We start from the raw sequence: 5,201 nt of genomic DNA, 5'->3' as shown, positions 1-5,201 counted from the left end.
TCACCATGTTTCACATCAATCACCGCACCGGTGGTGTGTAGGAAAGGTCTTCCTAGGATGATTGGAATGTTGGAATCTTCCTCCATATCAACAATGGCAAAGTCCACCGGGATGAAAAACATCCCAATTCGCACGGGGACATCTTCCCATATCCCTAACGGTGTCTTCGTCGATCTATCGGCCATTTGGAGTGTGATGTTGGTGCATTTAAGCTCTCCCATCCCCAACCTTTTACTCACCGAGTATGGCATGACACTCACACTAGCCCCTAGATCACATAAGGCTTTGTTGATCGTCGTGTCGCCAATGGTACACGGTATTGAGAAGCTTCCCGGATCCTTTAACTTCGGAGGTGAACTCCCTTGAAGTATTGCACTACTCACCTTAGTGAAGGCGATAGTCTCAAGTTTCCGGATCGACTTCTTCTTTGTGAGGATATCTTTCATGTACTTCGCATAGGCCGGAACGTGATTGATTAATTCCGTGAAAGGAATTGAGACTTCTAAATTCTTCACAATTTCCATGAATTTTCCAAGTTGATCATCAAATTTGGGCTTGGCTTGACGACTTGGAAAAGGAAGTCTAATCACAATGGGCTCCTTCTCCTTGGCCTTGTCTTCATTTTTCTTTGAACTTTCTTCTTTTGATGATTCTCCATCTTTGGAGTTTTGCACAATTTCTTCCTTTTCACTAGCTTCCACAACTTCATTCTCAACTTGCTTCTTCGGTGCTTCATACCTTGTACCACTTCTCAAGTGAATGTCACTAACCGTTTCATGTCTAGGGGGATTACTTTGAGGTGGTAATTGCCCCTTTTGTCTTTGTGAGCTTGAAGATGCTAGTTGAGTCAATTGTGTTTCCAACATCTTGGTGTGAGCTAGAATGTTGTTGATGGTGGTTTCCTTTGCTTGGCTATCTTTTTGCATTTGAGTGAAAAATTCTTGTTGGTTCTTTTGCATTTGGAGGACCGCTTTTTGGTCATCAAAACCTTGGTCATTTTGGTGATTGTATGGATTTTGATTTTGGTAACCTTGGTTTTGATTGTAAAAGGGTCTTTGATTTTGGTTTCTCATGGGTGGTGGAGTGTATGTTGTTTGAGGGTTTTGAACATTTTGGCTTTTGTATGAGAGATTTGGATGGAATTTGGTGTTTTCATTGTAAAAGTTGGAATAAGGGGTACCACTCTTTTATGCTTGGAAAGCATTCACTTGTTCATTTGTTCCCCTACATTCACCTTGGTCATGTCCCAATGTTCCACAATTCTCACATATCCCACTTAGGATTGATGAGGATGCCGTCATGGCATTAACATGATTCTTCGATGATTTTGAGTTTTCCTCAAGTCTCGCCATAGCTTGTTCAAACTTCAAGTTGATTGTGTCAATGTGAGCACTAAGTTGAGCACCCAATTGAGTAACGGAGTCCACTTCATGCTTTCCTCCTCTAGTAGCCTTGCGAGGTCTACTATATTGTGAGTTATGGACCGCCATTTCCTCAATCTTGTTCCATGTTTGATTGTCATCAACTTCGGTGAACATTCCATTTGATCCCATATTGAGAATGTTCCTAGAATCTTCATATAAACCATTCCAAAATTGTTGCACCAAAAACCATTCGCTAAGTCCATGGTGAGGACATGAGCTAAAAATTCCCTTGAACCGCTCCCAAGCTTCATACAAAGACTCTTCATCCCTTTGCTTAAAACCCGTAATTTAAGCTCTTAGCATGTTGGTCTTTTCCGGTGGGTAGAATTTTTTGTAGAAAGCTAGAGCCAACTTCTTCCAAGAATCTATTCCAAGGGTGGCCTTATCAAGTCCCTTCAACCATTGCTTTGCGGTGCCGATTAAGGAAAAAGGAAATAAGACCCATCTAATTTGGTCTTGAGTCACGCCCGTTTGAGAGATAGCATCACAATAGTCGCAAAAGGTTTCCATATGAGAATGAGGGTCCTCACTAGGCATCCCCCCAAATTGGCTCCTCTCAACTAGTTGGATGAAGGCGGACTTGGCAATAAAATTTCCGGTGAGATGTTGCGGTGTAGGAGTACCATTTGGTAGATTCTCCTCGGTGGGTACGGAGTGTGACGAGAATTTTGGCATTGTAGGTGGATTTTGTGGGGTATTGTGTAATGGGTTTTCTTCTCCTTCTATTGCGAAAGGATTGACAAACTCACTAGTGGGTTGAACAACTTCACCAACACCTCTCAAATTCCTCCTAACAAGTCTCCTATTGTTCGTCAAGGTTCTTTAGATTTAACGGTCAAAAGGTAACAAATCACCTTGTAACCTTCTAGACATGCAAAATATCAAACAACTCGAAAATGATTAGAACAAACCTTGAGGAGTTTTACTTCCTCAAGGCGAAGAAAGACACAACTAATGACAATAAAAAGAAATCTAAATCAAACAAACACCGTCCCCGGCAACGGCGCCATTTTTGATGCGATCCCGCTAAGTGTTCACAAATTAAGATGTGGTCGTTGGTCACGGTCGAATCAAAACACAATTTATAGCTCCACAAACAACTCTACAATTAGTAAAGAGGCAAGTAAAGGTCGGATCCCAAGGGACGGGAGTTGAAATGAGATTTCTATTGTAACTAGTGGTGTCTAAGGGGTGTCACAAATTGGGTTGATGTAGAAGGTTACTAAACTAGAATAACAATGAAAATAAACAAGCCAGATGAATTAAAGGGGTGTAAACAATTGATTAAAGGCACTAGGGTGTCAAGGGATCATAGGGGAATCATGGGATATGATCATACAAAAATGTTCTCAAATTATAAGCAAGCAATTATTGTTGTGATGGATTGAGTTGAGTTATATCTTACAATCCTAGGAAAGTTTGGGTCCCGGAGCCGAATCGATTAGATTGTACAACACCTACAAGTCGACTTAATCTTCCTTACTCAACAACATGCATGGTCTAATGAGACTCGAGTTGGGTTATGTCTTATAAGTCTCATTGAAAAGATAGAAGATGATAGTAAATGCAAGGATTCATAGGCTTAGCATTTCATCAAATATAACATGTGCATGAGTTGAGATCAAAACAAGCAAGCAAATAAAACATGAAAGCATATTAATTTAAGCATGAATCATTCCCCATGTTGGTTTCCCCTAATCACCAATTAACCCTAGCTAAGAGACTACTCACTCATTATCATGTTGATCATGCTAGCAAGGTTGTCAATCATACCAACAATATGAAACATGATGAATAAATGAAAGTAATTAACAATAATTAAAAAGGGATTAAGAGATTATACCTACTAATGATTCCAATAATAAAGCAAGAATAATAGAAGTACTTGATGTTTGATTGAGAGGTTGTCAATCTCCCAATAATAACTCAAATAATCTTCAATTACCCAAAATAAAGGATGAACAAAAGAGAGATTAAAGAACCAAAACTTGGATTAAAACTTGATTAATACTTGATTACAATATTAAAGAGAGATTTGATTGATATTAACTACACTAATTATTGATAAGAAGAACATGCTCCTCTAATTAGACTAATGGGGTATTTATAGTGAAAATTAGGGAGGATGCATTAGGGTTAACTAAGGGCTAAACTAGTAATTACACTTTTTAATTTGAGCAAGGAGGACCCGGTATTTTTCGAGAGAAGGGCTTCTCTTTTCGTAGCTTGAAGAAGACAATCCGTGCTGTGAAGAAATCCGGGCGGAATAGGGTCGGGACGGGCGGATTGCACCGTTGGAATCCGAGCGGATTCTGGGAATCCCGGCGGATTGTTGAGGGGAATCCGAGCGGATTCGAGCAAGGACGCTCGGATTGTCTTTGGGGGGACGGACGGATTGATTGTTGACAATCCGCTCGGATTGTCAGTCAGCATAGTAACTTCTTCTTTTCTTCCTTTTTCTTCATAAATTCCTTGGGGATTTCCTTGGGGACTCAAGGATCTTTCCTCAACATTGCTCTTCTACTATGATATGTACAAAGGCCTTCTAATCTTATCTCTCCTTGATGCTTGGTCATTGAATTCGATCAATTTAGTCTCGTTTTGCCATGAAAATGCAAGATTCTTACTCCTTTCCTACCAAGGGATCAAAATCTCAAAGAATATGCAAAACAAAGAACTAAAGATAAGAAATGACCCAAATAAGCACTAAAAAGCATGGAAACAAGGCTAATTCGGGGGCTAAATATGCGCCAATTATGGTCACATCACTTGCCTATACCTCCTGCAAGCAAGGCTAGCAATACTCAGAATCCTCTTGGAATTCTGATGATCACAGATTAGGAATCCACCTTGGATTGTTCACACCTCATTTCTCTAGCTAAACATGTGGTCAATCCACTAGAAAATGAGAAGAGTTATTCCACCATGTCCCCTACTATCGCTGATTTTGTCGCATGGGCAAAGGGTGTAAGTAGACAAGTTTCAGAGCTAGAAGCTACAGTGGCATCCCTACGCAATCCAAGCACTATACCTAGGGGAGGCATGCAGTGGTTCCAATCTTATCTTAAGTCGAGAAAATAATCAGCCTAGAGGCTGAAATCATAACCTTGAGAGTGCTCAGTATCGCCAATGGAATATGGGCGGATGACGATGAAGATGTTTACCTCAAAGAACATCCTCTAGTTAAGGCTAGTGAAGAACAAGATGTATACCACCTTACTCGCTCGGGACGGCCATATCAAAATGTCACTCAAGGACAAACAAGTGGTCCAGTTGCTAATGGTCCAACTACTAACACCAATATTGTCACACCAAATTACAGCGAAAATACATCTGCTGACCATTTATTTAAGCAACTTCAAAAGACAAAGGCTTATCTTTCAGTCTGGCAACTAGTTGCAAGTTCATTTCCTTATCGCCAAACTTTACTGCAAGCATTGGCTAAATCGAACGTAGCACACGACTCTACACCCAATAACGCCGTCAACCTTGTCTTCCAAGACTCAGTCAAGCTAAGTAACTCAGTTACTTTTTCAGATGAGGACTTGCCTCCCTTTGGCGTCACTCATAACCTCGCTCGATACATCACAGTCACATGCTTGAAGAAAAACGTACCAATGACTTTGGAGGATGATGGCTCCGCATTCAATGTCATACCACTAAAGACATCATACAAGTTAGGCGTGAAAGGATCAGACTAAAATCCTACTAACCAAGGCGTTCGGGCATACGATGGAACGCGACGTAAAGTAGTGGGGCTAATTAACCTTACTGTGG

At 40.6% G+C, this 5,201-nt stretch overlaps 1 non-coding gene across 1 annotated transcript; it reads left to right on the top strand.

The window, feature by feature from the left end:
* The first annotated feature begins 1,620 nt into the window (after window positions 1-1,620).
* LOC141640109 (small nucleolar RNA R71) lies at window positions 1,621-1,727 on the top strand. The gene has a single exon (XR_012542855.1). It is a non-coding gene; the product is annotated as a small nucleolar RNA R71 (small nucleolar RNA).
* The last annotated feature ends 3,474 nt before the right edge of the window (window positions 1,728-5,201 follow it).

This window comes from Silene latifolia, unplaced genomic scaffold (assembly GCF_048544455.1).
Source record: "Silene latifolia isolate original U9 population unplaced genomic scaffold, ASM4854445v1 scaffold_70, whole genome shotgun sequence".
Lineage (NCBI taxonomy): Eukaryota > Viridiplantae > Streptophyta > Magnoliopsida > Caryophyllales > Caryophyllaceae > Silene > Silene latifolia.
The sequence above is the reverse complement of the archived record's forward strand: the minus strand, read 5'-3'. Positions and strand labels throughout refer to the sequence as shown.